Genomic DNA, 21,147 nt, shown 5'->3' with positions numbered 1-21,147 from the left:
CACTCATTCATTCTGGTTCACAGCAGCATTATTCACCATCCTGGATCCCGGGATTGTATGACCCCAGAAACCACCCCTCAAAATTCAAGTAAACACAGTGCAAAATCTCACACATCACACTGCCCACCTGGGCTGGGTCAGAAACTTAACGCTAAAAGCCAACACACCAGAGAGCCAACTCCACTCTACTGGCAGTCAAGACATTTCATTGATTTACACGCAAACTACCTGATCACCTCTCCCAAGTCACCAAAACAACACAGGATACACGCCAGTACACAGTTGGGCGGCAATATGAGAAGGGCAGATGAGAGAGAGAGTGCAAGGATGCACGAGATGGGGTGAGAAAGAGAGAGAGCATCTGAATGTGTTAAAAAGCGCAAGACCATGAGAAAGGATGCAAAAGAGTGTATGTGAGAGAGCATATGCACACACGAGAGCTTGAGAAAGCACGAAAGAGCAGAAGGAAATGCCACTGCAGAAGATAAGAAAGCAGTTTGAAATGAAGGATCTATCTGCCCTTTTGCCCCTGGGATTATCTGTCACCCTGGCAAACCTTTCGCTTTGCTTTTTTTCTTTTTCATTAAGGCTTTAAAACCTGATGGAGTTTACGCTGAAAAATGGTGTTTGCTCCATGTTAGATGGGCAACGCCAAACACAATGGGAAGCTGCCTTTGACCAAAGCAAACTTTGAACGTAGATGCTAATAGTGTAAGTGCTTCAGGGATTAGTGAAACAAGGTGATCAATCAGTAACAGAATGAAATCCAGAGATGTGTCCCCACTACATTTCATGTAGTTGTTTTCCTAACTGACACCTTCCCTGGCTTCATTGCTCACAAGGACACTTATATCGAGGGCAAAATCCACAGTCCCATTTAATCCTGTCAAGCAAGAACAAGGAATTTTATTGGGCTAAATATTACCCTCCTTTCTGAGTGTAACAATCTCTTCCTGATGTGAAATCCAAACCCACAAGGTTGAATGCTGAACAGCTCTTGAAAGGCTGCTTGAAACAAGAACACTTCAGCTGGGGATGGTACTAAATAATAGTAAAAAAAAAAAATTATAATAGAAGCAACAAATTTCCTAACCTCAAATCCTGGCAAGCAGTGAGCAAAACTTTCCCTTTTTTCCATCTTTAATCTCCAACTTTTGGATTTTAGAAATTCTACACACGCACACCTTGGTGGCCTGCATCGACCCTGGCTGATGCATGAGACAATCACGCTATTGCTGAGTTTCACAAGTCCATGCATCCCTATATCCTCAGCAACCAAGGAAAGCACCTTCCCATTCAGAACATTTGAATGTAGGTTTGGTGCTCACTCATAGAGAGAATTCACTTGAAACAGAATCTAAAAAAAAAATCCAAAATTTGCACATTCTCTATGAGCACCTATGATCACCATGATTTACTGTTTCTAGCCACGAGCTTTAATAGAGTTAGGTTTTTTCTTCAATATTTTTCTATGTGTTTATTTTAAGAGCTTAGAAAATGTTTTCAACAGCTTTTTAATCACATGCTAATTTCTAGCTGCATTTCTCAAATTAGAAAATCAGGAAATGACACCCAACTATTGGAGCACAGTCAATGTGAAAAAAAAAAAAAAAAAAAAAGATTTACCTACAGCACAAATATGAAAAATAGATTATCTGGGTTCTGTGCTAAAAACACTTCACACCAAATACAATTCACTGAGATTCAGACTTTTGTAAAGTGACCCCTCAGTTTTATTCCTAATTTAAAATCTTCAAGCCCTTGTTTCAGGGGTTCTGGCACCCATCTCCCTCCTGCAGAGTACAAGGCCTCCAGGAAAAGAGGCCAAAGACTCGACCTTCTGCCCACTGAGGTAAATGGAAAGTTTCCCACTACTTCCGAAGTAAATAAGGTCAAGGAGCATTTGTCAGATGTGGTGTAGCTGAAAATTAGGACACATTTCTCAACAATTTGGCTACAGTTTACATGCACTTCAGTTTCTTCATGTTCAAGGTGACCTGCTTAGTTGCAAAGTTTCCATCGTTAGTTCTGCAGAATGCTTAATTAACATTAGTGACTTCACTAAGGGTAACATTAAGTGCACTGCTTGTGCCTTCATAATCTGAAACACTCAACAGACTGATAAAAAGCTTGCTATAATTCCTTTTAATACCTGTTTAGGGTCTCCCAAATAGTGGTACCGTACCACCTGCGGTAACGGAGCAGCCCCTCAGTGCTGTGAGCCTGCCAGTCCTCCCTGGGTACTTATAGCCAACACAGGGGCTGACTCTGCTCCTGGCAGGTCCCTCAGCTGCTGAGGACGTCCAGAGCAGCTAAGCCTGGGAAGCAGCGATTCCTCCATCCTGTTCAACCTGAACAAACTGGACAACTCACTGGAAAGCCTTTCACTTTTAGTAACGCTAAGCCATTCGGTAACACCGCTCATAGCTATTCTTACAAGCAACACTCGAAACTAAGAAAACGCTGCAGGTCAATCTCTTTTTTAGCATAAAGATATTCACAGAAAGCTTCTAAACTTCACATCCCCCAAAAGTTTCTTCTCAGCTTACCCTTGTGTAACACACACTAACAATTTATCTTCCTGAGATTTCTGGGAAAAAAAAAATATGCATCTGGACATTTTTTTTTCTTCTTTCTTTCTGTTTTTGCTGTCAGATGAGGCAGACATCTAAGCTAAGGATTCAGCAACAGGCTTAAAACGCTCCACTTCATAAACAGCGCAATTAGGAAACATGCCAGTCCACTCCTCTCACCAACCAACACTGAAGGGCAAAATGGAAAAAATCACTATGGGCATCACATTATGTATTTACGATTTCCGGAGCGGTGTTTGAACTGGTACTCACAGAAGGAAGCCTGCCTGAGCTGGTGGCTTCTGCTCAGCTCCATGTTACTTCCCACTGAGGAGCTGCACAGCCTGGCTGCCAGCAAAAGACAGATTAGAAATGGTGCTGCCAAGTGTTAAAAATGCTAGGCAACCGGGTTTTATTGAAAGCATAGAAAGACCTTGAACCTCGCCCCTCATTTTGGAGCAAATAAATGCCAAAAATGGAAAGTGTACAAATTATTAAAATATACTCATTTTACTTTCACTGTCAGAAGCGATTATGCTTGTGCATAATAATTGCAATGTTCTACGATAAGCAAACATCAAGTTTTGCTAAAAGGCTATTATAAAACAAGGTGAAAAAAATCCCACCCATATTTAGAATTTTAAAGGAAAATCATTAATTTAAAATATCACCAAGTAATGAAAAGCCATCCAAAATTTAAAATACAATCCTGAATAACCAGATTCAAAATGAGTGTTATTTCCTATATATTACATACAAACGTCAATAGAATTTCACTGCCAGCTGATTCTGTACTACTTTTTCTCCCCCCCACCCCCCCGCCCTTAACTAAGCAATTAAATTCCAGAAGCAAAGCTCTCAGTAATTCTGTCACTGCAGTTCTCATGTTCAAAGCACTTTCCGGGCATTAACCTCCCCCCAGCAACCCATGGAAATCTGTAAGGAAATGTTAGCATTCCCATTTTACACAAAAGAAAAAATGAAACAGATCCTCCAGAGTTTTTATCCAAGATCAGAGAAGCAGTTTTGGTTATACACATACTAAGGGACAGATAATCCAGGCTGTGGCTCAGCGAAACATTTCTATTTAATAAAGCTCTTAATCACTTGTCTAGAGACTTAAACATTCCTGTGTTCAGTTCAAATGAGTACTCGTGTTGTTAAATGCATATACTGATGGAGCGCTAACAAACAAAGCCTCACAATAGCATGCACCAAGGAAGAAAAAGCCCTGGTGAGGTTTTGGGATGAAGCAGGGGGGGATATAATCTTAAAAATCATGAAGGCTGGAGCTAGGACCTGAACTACAGCCCGAGTGTTTAAGCACAGAGTAATGACAAGGAAAGCAGAGACACAACAGCCGTATCTATGCTAGTAAATGAAGGAGAGCTCCAGGACGTTCTTGGGCTTTGCACTGCTATGATTCATATGGTTAAATTGCAAAGAGTGGACCTTGACAGGCTTTTGGCTGTGATAAATTGCTCTCCCCCAAACACCACTTCAGCACAGCTCAGGGGTTATCACAAGCCAGGGACATTTCTCAACAGGTAGAACGCACGCAGCCACCATGTTTTGGAAATAGGGGAATGTCACCCTCACAGGTACCGGCCCTCCGTGCCAGCTGGTCACAGTGCTCCCAAATATCCAGTTTACTTGGGCAGATCTACTTCGTGACTGCAGCTCACAGGAATCTGGGTAGCATGTAGACCAACAACGCTCACATTCTGCTACGTCAAATTACATTAGGGTTTTCTTCGACAACTGTCAGAGGCGGGGGTATCCCAGAGTACAAGGGGCTCCAGAGCCTGTAGAACTAGCCCAGGGAAAACAAACCACATTTGCTTTTCTCAATCTTAATACACGAGGGTGGATATCAGTGTTTAAATCTACTGATCGGACACTTTGAATACAGGATCCAAATAAACTACATCCAAATGCTGTGAGCACACACAGCTCTAACTTAGACATCACTGGACATCTCCTCTGTGACTCCCAGCAGTGGACCAGCAAGCTAAGGTCACACACAGAGCTCGTTGGCTGTCACAGGAGCTCGATGCCAAGCTGTGTAGATACTTATCTAACGTTAGCATCTGTTTGCTTGGCAGGCTCCAAAGGCAATTCAGCTGACAACTCTGAATTTGCCTCTGGGCCTGTCACAAGTTCATATAACTGTGGGACTTCTGGGAGTGCCTAATACTTCTTTGATTAGGATCACGCACATCATAATATATCACATTCATTCCAAACACCCTTTGAAATCAGTGTTTGTGACCTCTCAGAATTATCCAGGTAGCATGGCTGGCTTAAGTGTGTAAACTAAAGCCAAGCTCAAAAATCATGCAGTTAGTTCTTCTTGCTTGCATCAAGATCTCTTCAGCAGGTTTACATAATGATCCCAAGACCAGAAAAATCAGATTTTTTGGTGTTAACATGGGTTGCTGCTACTGATATAACACCAAAGGCTGCTCCTAATCTTGTGTAAAAACAAACAGGACAACTTCTGTATCAGCTTCGTTATCAACTCCACTGCTTTAAGGTTTGATATGAGTGTGGAAATAACATAATATAAAAATTCAGTAGCTGCTTACATAACTTTACATTGGTCTAAAAGCTCATCTCATAAGATTCAATTCATAAAAGGCCAAAGTCTTTGTTTTTAGTTATATATGTATCTAACTAAATCAATGTGAGGGAAGACGGGATTACTCATCTGCTTAAAATGAAGGGCATGCTAAATCAGCCTGTTATGTCAGGAACTAGAGGAACTCCTGGCCCTGAAAGATTGAATTCTAGATAACTAGAGTGTGCAAAACCCAACAATAAATTTGCCCTCAAGTTTCAATGCATCATATTTCTATTATTACTCATTTTTTAAAAAAATACTACTTAAAGAAAAGAAGTCATTAAAAATCAATGCACCTTTCCCCAGTCTGTGTCTGATAAAGAAACTTCAAACACTGTGAAAAGCCTCAGGAAATAAACATCCCTGTTTTGGGATAGTCCCAAAGGACGACAATTACATAACAGGAATAGATCAGCATATATTACAAATGCTACAGGGACAATGGCTAAAACAGCAACTGCTTGCTGGTCAGGCGGTTTTGGATTTTTTTTTTCCTACCCAGGAATGTAGCAGCATGCAGGTAACCCAGTAATTACATAAAACAGCCCTAAAAGCTCTTTCCAGTCTAATAATACAACATTGCAAGTGAGAACTCAGACCATTCCCACTGCATTCACAACTGGGGAACGTGGACTTCAAAGCTTCGAGCCTATCACGTTTTAACACTAAGCATGATCATTCCATCTTCATCAAAAGGTTAAATGCAAAATATAGCTTCTGCCAGCATACCGCTCAAGCTGAGAAGTTATAAACAAAATAGTCTGGAAAACCAAACATCAGTAGGTCAGATTTCTGTCTCCTCTACAAAGATAGACCTAGAGGAATTTTCCTAGGAGCCTCCCCAGATTAGGGGGGCTTCAAAGCATATGGTGATGGCTCACGAATCTGCAGGAACCTTCCCCAAGGCCATGCCTCCTGGAGCCATACAGTTTGAGAGCTGCTAATTTGCAGCCCACACAGATAACATTTAGACATCCAAGCCCTTGATAGAAGTGCAAGGCTTCCATCCCCCTCCTAATATCCTTGAATCTGTGCCTTGCAATCATCGTGGGTTGTTAAAACGCAGTCCACAGTAATTATTGCTGTGCTCTGAAAGCAGAGCAGCCTTTGCTGCAATACAGCAGTTCTGAGGCATGAGGCCAGCTGAAGCCTCAAGTCTATTTTAATCCCACTATAATTATAAATGATGGATATGTAGTTGAGATGCTTCTGAATTTCTGTTTGCATGAGGGTGTATTTATGCATTGCAGAAGAGCACTGCAGAGGAATATCTGAGCTAGTACTGACTGAATTGGCATCAGAGCCAATATGACGTTGGCGTGAGGCTGTGCCCGAGACATCGCTGCTGTCAGGACACCCCGCCACATTCAGAGCTAACTACAAAACATACCTTTTCACCATCCTCCATTAAGCACTGTTGACACATCCATTAAATACAGAATGAAGAGAAGTGTTGACAGGTTTCTCCGAGGCAAAGCAGAAGAACAACTGGTTAGTTGTTCAAAGGGCCGTGATAAGGGGAAAGTTTTACCCAAGTTGGAACTGCAGAGTAGATGCTGGAAAATTTGCCAAAGGCTGGTTGAGTGGAGAGAGACATCACATTCCCCAGGCCTGGCACCAGCTTGCCGTTGTCCCTAGACCTTGCACTGCGGTGAAGGGGACCTATGCAGACCCGGACACCATTTAACCCTGGAAGAAACTGGTTCACTAAAACAATATTTTTATTTATATAATGATATAAATTACATATAAATTATATATAAAATATACTATATAATATATTATATATTTCTATATAATATATAAATTCTATATTATAATTTATATAAATCACTTATAAATAAGTGATGTGATAGTTAGCAGCAAAGTAGCAAATAAACTCTTTTTATTTCAGAAAGCAACATGTCACTGCACTTTGCTATGAACATCACCTCAGATCAAGTACATGCTGGTTTTAGTTTAACAGCCTCATATGAGCTTGCACAAGCCAATTCATGTGAGAAAGAGGTTTGCTTCTACACACACTTTGCACTAAAATGGAGGGTCCAGTGTGAAGCAATATCATATTAAAGAGATTATTAGTACTAAGCATATTTTCCACTGAAGCCAGTAAGAAGTAGTTCTGTAATTATTTACACTAGAGGCCTTCTCCAGATCATAGCTGTTGTATATTGTTTTCTTCCCAAACATAGAAATTTTGTAGAAACAGAATTATTTCCCCAGGATGCTGTCATTTGCTAATGAGGATCAAATCAGCCTCCTAAATCTTAGTCTGGTGCCTTATGATATGTCAGCTCAGCAAATTATTGTCTGTTAGCTGTTCACGTAGGTGTTCTTGAACCTCCTCGATTTCCAAGCAAGATGTGGACTTTTACATTATTGGAGTGTCATTCAATTGTAATCAACAAGGAATTCTGTAAGCAATGCATCATGACAAATTTTGGGTGCGCTACCTGAACATTCAGACAAGGCATTAACCACATGTAAGGAAGAAATACAAGTTGCACCTTAAAACAAAAAATCATCAGGAATCTTGCCTCAGTCTTGTCACAAAGGGAGCTAGCTCTTATTTCAGCTTTCCCTGTGCTTAGAATGGATGCCTGAAGAAAGCAGCCAGGGCCTGCAAATTCTTTACTTCTGTCTCTCTTTTAAAGTCCTGTAAGATCCCAGATTACTTAAGGCAAAAAGCTTGCAGCAAGACAGGAGGAAATATAGGGACACTACTCTAGGCTAAAGTAACCCACCAGAGGAAGGTACAGTTTTGGAGGCACAATACAACCCTCAATAAGGACCTCAGGATTTGACCCGTACCCGAGTACACTCACACAGGGAAGCTGAAAACGGGCAGTAAAGCTTTTTTCTCAATGATTTTGCGCAGCTTTTTGAGCTCCTTTCAACAGAAGAAATTCTTATATCAGTCCACTTCCATCCCACCGTTGCTCGTCCCAAGTATACTCTTGGAAACTGTCTGCCATAAACAGCCAACCATCAAGCAGTCACAAAAAAAGTTCTTATTTCAGAAAATAGACAAATGAGAATCATTACCATAAAGGCCCTATTATGAGGAAAGAAATTTATTGTTGCACTAATGTTTCTCCTGATGATGTGAGATGAAGACTCTTTCAAAAGATGCCACAGTAGTACCTGGCCACTTGGAGCTAAAAGCATACTGACAGCTTCAGAACCAGCACCAAACCATACAAAAATTGGGGTTTTTGGTAAAGGAAAGCAAGACACTATGAATGACCCAGAAAAATATCATGCTTGTTTGAGTAACTGACAAGATTTACTAGCCAGCTGGTAAAATAATGAAGGAAAGAGGCCAGTAAAGCTACACAAAGCTAAGAGAAACTGCTTTGTACTAATTAGAAACAACGTGCAGTCTGATGACACTTTATAGACTTCAATTACCATACTCGGCAGGAAGAAGCTTTCAAACATCTGTATGATGATTATTCTCCACCGGGATGTCATTTACAGTGCAAAGTATTAAAAACAGGGCCAAAAATCAATTATAATCTTTGTAAATGAGCGTATTCTTGATCTAAGGGATTTGAACTTGTGTGTGGAAATTTGCTTTAAAAGGAGAGACAGAAACTGATTTCGCAATGAAAAACAGGCAGCAACCTCCCCCCCCCCCAATCAGATTTGCACAAAATTAAACTTGAGGATCATTAAAATAATAATTTTTAAATAAAGTGCAAGAACAAAAGAATATTATTAGAAGTCAAGCCTAACAAAGCAATGACTAACCACAACCGAGGTTCAAGCGGAGGCTTTCTTTAAGTTTTTAGGTGAATATCCAGAAATACTGTCTGTTGACCAGGATTACTTGGATGTAGGTATGTACACACTAGGCTGGAATACAAAATCAGATCTTTTATTGTTCTGAATTGTTCTAAAGAATTATTTTCATATTTACATAGAAAAACACAAGTATGCAAAAGCAATAGGGAGATTAGGAAGCAACCAATAGCCAACAAGAATGTTCTTTCAACTGGTCACTATTTAATACATTAGAGAATTAAGGATTTTACCCTGTAATCAAAGGAAACCAAAATAATGTAGAAAAACATAAATTACCAGAGAAAAAATATAAAACTATAAAATTTACCACTGTAAAATGAAAAAAAAACCCAACCAACCAAAAAGGTTGTTTGAACGGATTGAAGGTTTTCTTTTCTCATTTACTGATTTTCAGACATGTCTGTTATCTCAGAGAATATGCTGGAATCTGGAAATCCAGCCAAGGGACCAGGCTTTCTGTGCACTTTCCCCCTCTTTCTTCTCTCCTTTTGCTTTTGTAGTGATGGTTAGAGAGAAGCTGTCAGTCCCCCTCTGACATTCTGTCATTTGGTTAGACAGGACCTGGACCTATTAAACTCTCATTGAAACTTTGCCGCTCATTTCTCCTAGGGCGTACCTGGGGACAAGCTAAGAGGACATCCTGGAAGAGTTGTTTTATGAAGCTACCACTCAGTTTTGTAGTAAGCTACTATGCAGATGAGCAATTTTTAAATGATAGTGTGATTTTTACGGTTAAGGCAGTCCAGAACATAGGACGCGATCCCAACCAGCTGTGTATAATCAAAGATGGAGGATGCTTTCCCAATCCCTTGGTCTCTTCAGTGCCATGGAACATCATGGCTATCACTGGCGTTCTGGAAAAAGGAACTGCACAATAGATTTCATATAATGTACTCCACACCATTAAAATAGTCTGAATCTCACATGAAAATTCAAGATAACTAGGCTAATGCAGGATGTCTTGCAGCAGAATTTCAGCAGCACAGCAGTCTCCGAAGCTATTTTGAGCAGTAGCAACTACTTACTTAAATAGAATCAGTGAGTGGCCACATTCGGTATTGTTGGGGATAACAAAGCTGGAACACCTCTAACAGGCTACCTAGGGATTACTTCAGCTAAATGCAGCTTTGTTATCAAAAAAGAAAAGGGTTTTTTTCTGGCTGACAGCACCATAAAAACTCTTGTTCATACTGAGTGACACAAGAACAGAGACTGGCATTTATAATTTTCTGCTGGTTAAAGACTCATTCTTGCTCCCATTGAACTAAATGAGGCAAAACTGCCATTGATTTCAATCAGATTGTCAGTAGACCTTAAAGATACTAACCATCAGCACTTATTAATATGGAATTATCAGTGGAAAACATATTGACTCGTCGATCTAAATACTTTATCTTCATTCATCAAAACACTTACTCCAAATGAACAAAGACAGAAAACTGAACCCAGACCAAAGGTCACGCTGAACTTACAAATTGCACTGACTGCCGATACACATTCCCAGCAGCAGCAGCATAATGTGTATTGCACCCAATCAAACCTGGACATAGTATTAAAACAGGAAACACACAGCACACCCCCCCTCAGCTTCCCAGCAGTTCAAATTCTGCCTCAATCAGAAACATCCTCCACCTTTTCCCATAAAAGATGAAAAATCCATAAAAATAATTTCATACAGAATCACAGAATCACAGAATCTTCAGAGTTGGAAGGGACCTCTAGAGATCATCTAGTCCAACTCTCCTGCTAAAGCAGGATTGCCTAGAGCACATTACTCAGGACTGCATCCAGGCGGGTCTTGAAAATCTCCAGGGAAGGGGACTCCACAACCTCCCTGGGCAGCCTGTGCCAGTGCTCTGTCACCCTCACCGTAAAGAACTGTTTCCGTGTATTTGAACGGAACTTCCTGTGTTCTAACTTGTGCCCATTGCCCCTCGTCCTGTCACTTGGAACGATTGAAAAGAGCCTGGCTCCATCCTCCTTCAACCCACCCTTTAGATACTTGTATGCCATAATAAGGTCTCCCCTCAGCCTTCTCTTCTCCAGGCTAAAGAGTCCCAGCTCTCTCAGCCTTTCCTCATAAGGGAGGTGCTCCAAGCCCTTAATCATTTTAGTTGCCCTTCGCTGGACTCGCTCCAGCAGTTCCCTGTCCCTCTTGAACTGGGGAGCCCAAAACTGGACACAGTATTCCAGTTGTGGCCTCACCAGTGCCGAGTAGAGGGGGAGAATGACCTCCCTCGACCTACTGGCCACACTCTTCCCTATGCAGCCCAGGATTCCATTGGCCTTTTTGGCAACAAGGGCACATTGCTGGGCCATGGATACAACTGGCTACTTATTTGCTGAAGGCCTTTAAAAATAAGAGCCAAATCAACTCATGACTATAAATGCTACAACTCTCGTAAAAAGCTCTTAAACTCCATTAGTATTATTTTTAACTTCAGAGAAATAATTAATGTACTACAAAGGAGAAAAAGAGTGGTAAAAATTCTGAATTTAATTATATGAATGGTATTCTATATACACTTAATTGCATAGCAGTAACACAACCACTTTCATTACTCTTTATAGCTTCAGATGCCCATTAGCACAATCCCCAAGGTTCCTTATGAATAATTAGATTAGGAAAGGGGGACTCTCTGATGAAACGCAATAGGATGTGATGCTTATGAAACAGCACATCTTGAATCCAGATGCTGACATGACAACATCATGAAGAGCTAATTTGCACATCTAAATTAATACCATCATGATGATAATATAAAAGAAAGATATGCATATAAAATGAGCTACAGAAAATAATGTCAAAAAGAACTGAGGTACTTATATTACAAAAATACATCTTTTTGACATTTTAACCCAGTTGGAAAGGTGTAAATAGACTGAATGTCATATTCATGAGCACAGAGCTACTTAAGCAGACTTACTAGAATGTAATCCACTGTTTGGCAACACATGGGCAAGCTGTTTAATAAATAGTTATACCCATCAAACGTGTGCAGCACTCACATAAACAGGTGAATAGATCTCATTACATTTTATCAAACATCTGTTTCCATTTGATACACTGAATGTTTTTGTATTGTTTGGTGCTTCTTAGGTATATCCCATCAACAAAATTGGCAGCGATACATTTTTTGAAGGATCTCTACATAGGGCAAGAAAGACACAAACAAATGAGGTTTAAAAAAATATTTTAAACAGAGTCAGATATTTCTGCAGCTGTCATGAGTTCTCTGTCTGCATATTTACATGTCTGAATAGTTAAGAAATCTCCCTCAAATCCACTTAACAGAAAATAACGGTTTCTTCATAGAAAGGGAAATAGTTTTCTTCCACTTCTGTGGTTCTCCTTCATGTAAAGTTTAAAACACAAATATAGGTGTTACAAGGCAGACTCTACCTCTGCAAGGCTACTCGGACACAAATATCAAAGTTGACTGCTCCTCTTTACACATTTTACAGCATGTAACATCCACGTTTGCCCTACGCTTTTGAGAATGTGTTCTGTCAAGGCAGAGCGCATTAGTCTAAAGAATTTTCAATTTAAAAAAAAAAAATCTAAATTCACATCAAGCTGATGGGTTCCCTTTAGAATAAAGAAACATTATACATAAACCCAGAAGAAATTATAATACTGCTGAAAAGGATATGGTAGAAACAGAAGAAGGATAAAAGCGAACAGATGGAACACAAGCAAGAGGCATAATACTGGAGGCATAACATTAAAGACATGATAAAGCAACAATTTGTGCAAACTTAATCATTTGAAATTTTCTTATGATACAAGGGTAAGAAAAACCTCATTAAATGACAAAAAAAAAAATTACTTAAAGCTAAGAGTACCAATGTTCTACAACAAGTATTTAGGAACCTACTACGAAATACCCTGAGACGAGGAGATCAATAGGATTCAAGAGACATGTACGCAGTTACACACTTATCCACAGTTAGCACTAATTATGACAAAAGTTTAATTACTGGGACAGAGAGATATACTTAAACAACAGGAAAAAAAAAAATAACCCAACCCAAACCATTCCATATCCTCACAACTATCATCTCAACATTGTGGAAAATAAACCATTTTTCTGGACAAATGGTTCACGCTTTGAGGTAAGTGGCATGCTAACAGGGGAAGAACAGCAAACCTTTCCACTTTGCATTTGGGTAGTTATGATGAAGCATGCATTATTTTTGTACATAATATTACACCTACTACAGGAACAATAAGAATTACAGGGTGCTTCATTATTCATTCTAACAAAACACTTCCTTTTAAAAGAGGTTTGAAGTGCCAGCTTCTTCATTACCACCATCCCCCCGGTCTTTGCTTACTCAGATTGATCCAACACTGTTTAAATCACTAGGAATTCCTTCCAGGGACTTCAAGGGAAACAATATCAGGACCAAAGTCTACGAGTAGAATACGTTAACAAAACCAAAAATCAAATAACCAGCAAGACACACAGGCAACATGCAGTGAAGAAACATATGTGAGGCATAAGTGAAAGCTTTTATTGGTATATGAAAGCATTTTCATGAGCTTTTGCCACTGTAACCCTCATGCTTCCTGTACTTATCTGCCTTTATTTTTTGTCACCTCTTGCTGTGCACTGTCTAAGTTATAAGATTCCAGTGGCATGTTTATTTTAATCACCTATAAGGCATCATACATTCTTGTGGCACTGAAGTGAATAAATAACACAAGGCCTTTTATTTCAAGAAGACACAACTAACTGCTCTTAATCATGACGTATGTTGTACCGACCCAAACGAAAGACAGCCTCAAGTCAATGCAGTCCTTCACTTCAGACACCAAATATTAAAAACCATGTATCTTTTAAAAGCTCCTATGCATCGTCCTAAAGCGAATAGTCAACAGTCTCCCAATGCATAAATTGACAAAACACCATGCCTAAAAACAGAGCTGTCATGCTAGTTTTTCTTCATCACAGCCTGCCTGCCACATAGTCTGTGCTTTGCAGCAGCACTGAGACCCATTTCGGGACTTCCGTCGTGCAAATGCATGACATTTTAGTTCCCTTATTCCCTTGTCTGCTTTCCCATAATTCTTCGTTATGTGCGCAAAGGTTGGAAGTTCTGCCCTAAAACATGCTACTCCTGAAACACTGGCAGATGATTTAGGATGGTTTTGGAAGACAATGGTTTCTGAAGTTACATCAGCCTAGGTCTGCCCAATAATTTATATACTGGTAAGATTTGATTTAAGTCCATGTATAGTTTTATACATGTTTTATTGCTAACTTTTCCTGTGGAATGCTATTACATGAAATGTATTATGTAACACTAGAACTCACTAAAATCAGAAGATACATGCAATGTATTGAAAACCTAAAGAACACAGATACTAATTTAGGATGACTTCTCAAACCAAAACACTATAATTCCTGGCATAAGAGAATTTAGGCAGGCAGTTTCTGTGAAATATTTTAATATTACTTCAATAGATACCAAAAAATACAATAGGAAACAAATGGTAGAACGGTTCTGGAGCAGGCCCTAAGCTTTTCAGTATTTTCAGACTACAACCAGAAGACCAATGGGAGAAGATCACTACCACTGCGGCAACTGCCCTTGTTTGCCAGAGCTGGGATACCACATGGCGTGGATGTAACGTATTCTTTTAATATAGTAGCTCTAAACATAAACCTTTTAAAGATATTTAAAGATATTAACAGAAAAGAAGAGGACAACAGAAGGTTGGTTTTAGTGCTACCTCTGTTACATCCCAGCTGTATTCTCTTCATACATCAGTCTAGCAACTTCGCAGAAGCACATTTATGCAGGGTTTTTTTAATATAAAGTGATAACGTACAGATAAGATTTGCAATAAAGCTCATCATTCATTCCTCCTCACTAGTCTCTTTATTACCCTCATTAATATTGCTTTTCTGTCTACAGACCTGTGCCTTCAAGTGCTTCCTCATCTTTAATTTCTCTCACCTGAATAGGCCCGTGGGACTTATCACAAGGGTAATATTAAGTATATTCACATGACTTTCCAGGATTTTTATGTATGCATCTAGCCTCTGACTTGCAGAGATCATAACTGGAGCTTTAACTGTCCTTCTCTGGGAATCAACTATATGCATACTAAAAGAGATGCAAATTTGCCTGACAGTGGTAACACTTCAGTCTGTTTAAGTGCATTCACAGTTCTTAGTAGCAGAAGTAGTTATTAAAAGAAACTCTTGCGAATCTATACATTTAAATTTTCACTCAAGTCCCTGTATCTTCACAGCCACCTAGATTTTATAGTTGCCTAAACACCATGCACATTAAAGACAGATGTGTCTTAAAAACTGCATCTTTAGGTTGTCGTAATATCCTGCCCTGAAATAAAAATGAATTAACTTTAAATAAAAGACAACTCAAACAAAAAATGAACTACTAGCAGTGGGGAAAGATAATTATTGTTTCCCATCTGTTTAAAAAAAAAAAAAAAAAAAAAAGGCGTACAAGAAGAGCCATTTCACATGTCTTCAGCTAGATCTGGAATTTCAGAAAAAAAAAAAGTGTCAGTTGATGAATTACAAGCTTAATTACATCTGGGATAAGATTTTTAGAACCCAAAGGAAAAATGATTTGTTGAATGTCAGTATGCTCAGATGCCCACCAGCGAGCAGTCCCTCCTCTATTCCGGGGTTTCAGTGAAGACAACATACATGTCAACCACAGTAGAAGAAACACAAACTAATGAAACTGTGTGTAAGCTGTAATTACACTGTCTCAGTGAATGGCACTTGGGGTATTGTGAACAGATTGTACATGTTAATTCACACAGGGCTTAATGAAGCATTCCCTGTTCTACAAACTTCACCTCTTGATTTAATTAACCTTCATACCTATACATGCACTACCTACTAATCATAAATGTTGGAAACCCCTTAAATAAAAACCAATGCTTTTGAGCTACATCAGAAAAGTAACAGAGGTTCAGTTTATGTTCAGTTTGGCAGCTCAAAAGTGAACTGCAAGCATGTTATACAGTTTTTAGACGATAAAAACTCACATAGTGAATTTGGCCTTAAGTCATCTCTCCCACACATAAGACCTAGTCCCTTAAAATGAAATTGCAATAAAGCAGAATCTGTTCCTTCACAACAATAAAAACTGTCTAAGACTTTACCAGAAGAGAAATAAACATTAAAATTATCTAGGAGGCTCTACCTTATAGAAGACTTTTAGATATTAAAATATGTTCTGTTTTGCAGAACGAAATAGATGCCTAACTCACATCTTAGGTTTGTAGGCACAGCTTTGCACCATACAAATATACAAATACATAAAACTATATCATTTTCACCAGCTCTTAAAAATGGAAGAGACACTCATCATCATTGTCTCAAATGTAAAAAATCATCATCTCGGAGACCATAGCAGTTAATCTTTTATGAGTTCAGGACTGAGCAGGCTGTTTACACGCACTCTGCAGGCCTCCTGTTAGCCTGCATCTTCATCTTTTCCAGTACCACAGGGGCTGCGCTTCCCAGTCTCGCAGTTTTGATCAGCTTGAGAGCCTGGATTACATGAATTCTCTGCTCTAGTCATTTATGGCAAAACACTGGGGCACCGCAAAAAAATGGTTTTCCTGCTGACTTCAGAGAGTGAAACACGCACCGAACACAACCACTCATTTCATAATTTCCTCCCATATGAGTATAAATTCCTGCTCCGACTCTAGCACTCAAGGACAGGTATCTAGAAGTGCAAAGGGAGGAGGCTCTGTATACTCTCCTCTTCTGGTGGGAACAAACTGAAGAGGCAGGGAAACAGCAAAGCCTTATTTCATGGTTTTCTGCTAATGAAGGGCAGCAGTACGTCGAGGGAACAAAGAAAAAGAGCTGCATCTCAGAAAGGCTCCTCAATGGCCCAGGAGCTACCAGGGCTGCTCCTGGCAGGCAGCACTCAGCTGAATTTACTTCATGAAGATTTAGTAGCTGTGTAAACAACAAAGCAAAATCAACACACTTTCTCCAATTCCGTTCCCCCACGATTTACATAATATACTTAGTATTTTACTTCATTAAAAATCAAGTTGAAATTATTTAATACACAAATTAGAAAAAAACACTTGGTACTGATTTAGAGAATACAGGCTGCAGTAGAGAAATATTAGTAAATTCTTCACAACAATGAGCAAGTGAAAGCTGCAGAGATAATTTATGTGAATCTCCAAAGTAATTTTAACAGTATCTCTCATAAAAAATTAATCTGCAGAAGTTAGCAAGCATGACACAGAGGAGGAGAACCACTGGACTGGATAGAAGTTGGCTGAGGGATAAAAGGGAAAGTTTGCCAGCCACAGAAAATGAGGACTCTGTTTGCATTTTAAAATTGAATCATCTGTTTTTTCATCCAGTGCTACAGACTTACATTACAAGCAACAAGAAGTAGAAAGACTTCCCTATAAGCCTATGAAGCAACATGGGTTGTTACATTAAAAGGAACAAAACCAAACCCACGTAACACTAAAGCAGAAAAAAAAAAAACAACAAAAAGCAACAACATTTATGGTTACATTCTGTCACTCCAGAAGAGAGATTTCAAGGAGGGGGCAGAAACCTGTGTAATAGAGGCCATAAAGCACGATTTTAAATTAACTGAGAATGCAGCCAACCTTGACAACTTAAACAGAAGGTACCAAATCTGTCCTTTTCCTTCACTGGAGCTGTGCTATTTGGTTCACGTGAGAATCTCGACCAATGTCAATGTCATTTTGGCACAAAGGATAATAATAATTGTATTTATGATATATCCCTCCAAGGCAGCATGCAAGATCACTCAAACAAGTTAAGATATGCCATAATACATGAAAATATTTAATGTATTTTAAATCTGTACTTACTATTTTTCACCCCAGTAGAAAATTTGCAGCCACTGTAAAGCACTATAGCATTTTGTCTTATGCAACCAACTGAACAAACGTGTTGCTCATTAATGTAACAAGAGGAGTACTTGCTTACACACTTGCTTACCTCATCACACTGCTGCTAATTACTCAAGGGCCACTCTTCACCTTTATTATCCTCTCCCTGACTCTCAGCTCTTGCGTCCTGGCTGCCCGGTAGTAATTTGAACTTCAAGATACCAATACAGAAAGAAATATTGTGGTGCCACACTCTAGTGAGAACAGGGACACAGAGGATGAATGACAATGCAACTGGTGTTGAATGGTCGAGGGAGCATTTGGGTTGGGATACACTTAGAGCCTGCTCTGGTGGTATCACAGACCCTATCAGCAGATTGTCCATCACTACCCAAGGTGGTGGCTCAGTTGACAGCGGGAACACTGAAGGTCCCAGTCCAGCTTTGCCTCTCAGCTGGTGGAAAGCAAAATTGGAACCAGTGCCTTCAAATTCCCCTGGGCTAAGCCTGAAGCCAAATTCTTTCAATTCCCAAACTGGCTCAAAATGAGTAGTGCACAGGAAAGGGCCCCCATTCCTCCTGCCATTTTCTCCCCCTCTTCTACAGCATTACCGAATCAGGTGGACACTCAAAAGGCAGCTCCACACAGAGCTCAGCACAAGCTCAGGGAATTTGCTAAGAATCTGAACACATCTACAGCTCAGGACCTCCACAGATTCAGTCAGCATTTGAGTCCACAACAACTAGACTTAAGTGAGAATTGGTTGACTTTAAGCCAAGGCACTTCTGACTTGCATACTTAAGCACTTGGGGATCTTGTGTTTCAAAACAGAAGCAGCACCAATTTTTTTTTTTTAGAAACCTCTACAGGCCATGTGGTATTTGAGAACAGGCATTCCCATTCTCCGAGACTCAGACAACTAGTATAGACCCATTAACTGTGTCTGCACCAAAGAGGACATTATCCAGGACTTTGCAATCCTGGAAACCACAGCTGATCTTTTGGGGATGTCTCCTTGCACTCTCCAATCCTCCTGGCACAACTGACTCACAAACTCCCCTCACTGCACTTCCCATTGTGTGAAGGTTGCTGCTACCCAACTGAGAAGGCAAGGCTACTGCTACCACCTTATACGCTGAGACTCTTCACCAGATGGTCACAACTCTTGAAGGGCAGTACAAGCAGCCAGGGTGCCATGGGGCAGGGACCTGGCTGGGTGGCAGAGTTTGCTGCAGTAGTACTTCACTGCTGTAGTCTACACACTATCTATCACAACTATGAATATAGTCCTAGAAGACCCAAAAAAATCAAGGAAATGGTCAAAACATGGTGATAAGCATTCTTGTTCAAACTGTTATTTTCAACACTGAGAAAGTAGCTATAGCTTTTATAAACATATAAACAAGAAGACGTAGATTCCTTACGGTGATCACTTCCTCAAGATTCTGAAGTTCATGTCTTGTCTGGAACAGTGAAAGAGTAACACATAGGGTATAATCCTGGATTTATAAGAATTTTGAACTGAACAGGTAGAGAATTAAGCTTACAGCAATTTTAACACCCTCAGATTCTGGTAATTGCAAATGAAGGAAATCTCTCGGGAGCTGTCCTGGGCAGTACATTGGGTTTGTTTGTGTAAAGGCAGCATAAGTGTTAATAGCAAGGACAGCAGCCTCTCTTATTTCTTACAAAACAAAACTGTAGATGAACAACATGCCATAGTTCACGTATCACAGAAAACACCACAGTCTTCTGGGTTTTTAATCAGACCCCTTTTCAAAGTCCAAAACCGTAAACTAATTTATGGCCCCGGTTCACGTGTATTTGCTATTATGACAAAACATAAAGCCAACACAGCTGATACCTGGCTTCACAGTAAGGGCTTTTCGTAGCCCTAACTAAAAAGCCTTTTTCCACCCTTACTGGTAATATTATAGATCTTATTTACTAATTAAACCTAGATTCCCCCTTCCTGCTGTTGTTGACAACAATCACAGGTGATAGAAACAACAGGTGCTTTATTTTTCCCAGGACTCTGAAAAATTAAGGATCAGTGACCAAGGAGCCCTCCATTTGCTTGTGTACCTTAAAAATAAACCTTGGTCTGCAAAAAGCAAATCTGTATCATATGCACTGCTTCAGAGTGCAACCGATTGGAGACATTCTTACCCTGGTCTGCAATTTGACATTACAGTGCAGAGCAGAATAAAGCAGTAGACTTGGAAAACCTATTTATAGTGCATATGCCCCAAGGAGATATAGCTAATAACTAATTCATTTCACATCACACATTTGAATGCAATATGAAAACTTCCCAGTTTCTTATCAGCACAGGAGAAAAGACCCCACTGTGGCGTTCTTTAAAATAATTAAGGATTCTTTACCAAAACATTTTAATCAAACTAGGTCGCCACAGCCATCTCTTCTTTCCTTGCCTTATATCAGTTTCCTTAAGAGGTCCATGCCTATTAAAGTTTTGATAAAAGCATTTCACAACATAGCAGTTTCCCAATCTATTGAAAATGACGCTCATTTTCCTAGATAACACACTTGTTTATCAAATAGTTTTCTACAAGCTGGATTAAAATCCAATATATTATTGGTCATATCAACAGGAAACAAATGCAACAATCTGCTAAAAAATTCAGTGAGCAAAGCAACTGTAGTATCTGCATATGAGGAAGTTTTGCGGTGGTTTTAGTTTTTGTTGTAGGGAAACCAGATCAGCTAAGTATTATTCTGTGGACTAGACAGCTGAATATTTTATTACAAATGATTAAGAATTAAACAACGGATAGGAAAGAAAGATAAGGATTTGTAGTACTCGAGAGACATCAATAACCACCTTGAGCTTCCCTTCTGCTGCAACTGTGGCAGAAACAAAGCAGCAAGCAGACACAATGCTCACTGCAATGACAGCCTTCTAATTTCTCCACACCCACAATTTTTGTTTTCTTTTTCTCTTCTTCTGCACGCTGACACCAGGTGTTATAACAGCTTGACTTCAATGAGAGCGTCCTAAGAACAGTGTGGTTTCAGCAAATACTGGTGCCAAAGTTGTATCATAAATAAACCGGTAGGGGATGCTGCAAGGAGCCCCAGCTGGTACTCCACGGGAACTACTACTCTCATGGGACTGCACTAAGTCTAATAGAAAAATAAGGGTCCTTGTGAACAAAAAAAAACCCAACCCCAAAACAACAAAACCTACCAATATCACAGACTGTCCTTATGGCTCAAAAACTTAGCAA

The 21,147-nt window shown here is 39.7% G+C and overlaps 1 protein-coding gene across 1 annotated transcript in view; it reads right to left on the bottom strand.

Annotated features, from left to right (window-relative positions):
* The window catches only part of PPP2R2C (protein phosphatase 2 regulatory subunit Bgamma), a gene marked incomplete at its 5' end in the record, with an annotated part of 196,135 nt that overhangs the window by 60,621 nt on the left and 114,367 nt on the right, over positions 1-21,147 (bottom strand).

This window comes from Vanellus vanellus (assembly GCF_965231255.1).
Source record: "Vanellus vanellus genome assembly, chromosome: 4".
Lineage (NCBI taxonomy): Eukaryota > Metazoa > Chordata > Aves > Charadriiformes > Charadriidae > Vanellus > Vanellus vanellus.
This window is presented reverse-complemented; position numbering and strand designations above follow the sequence as displayed.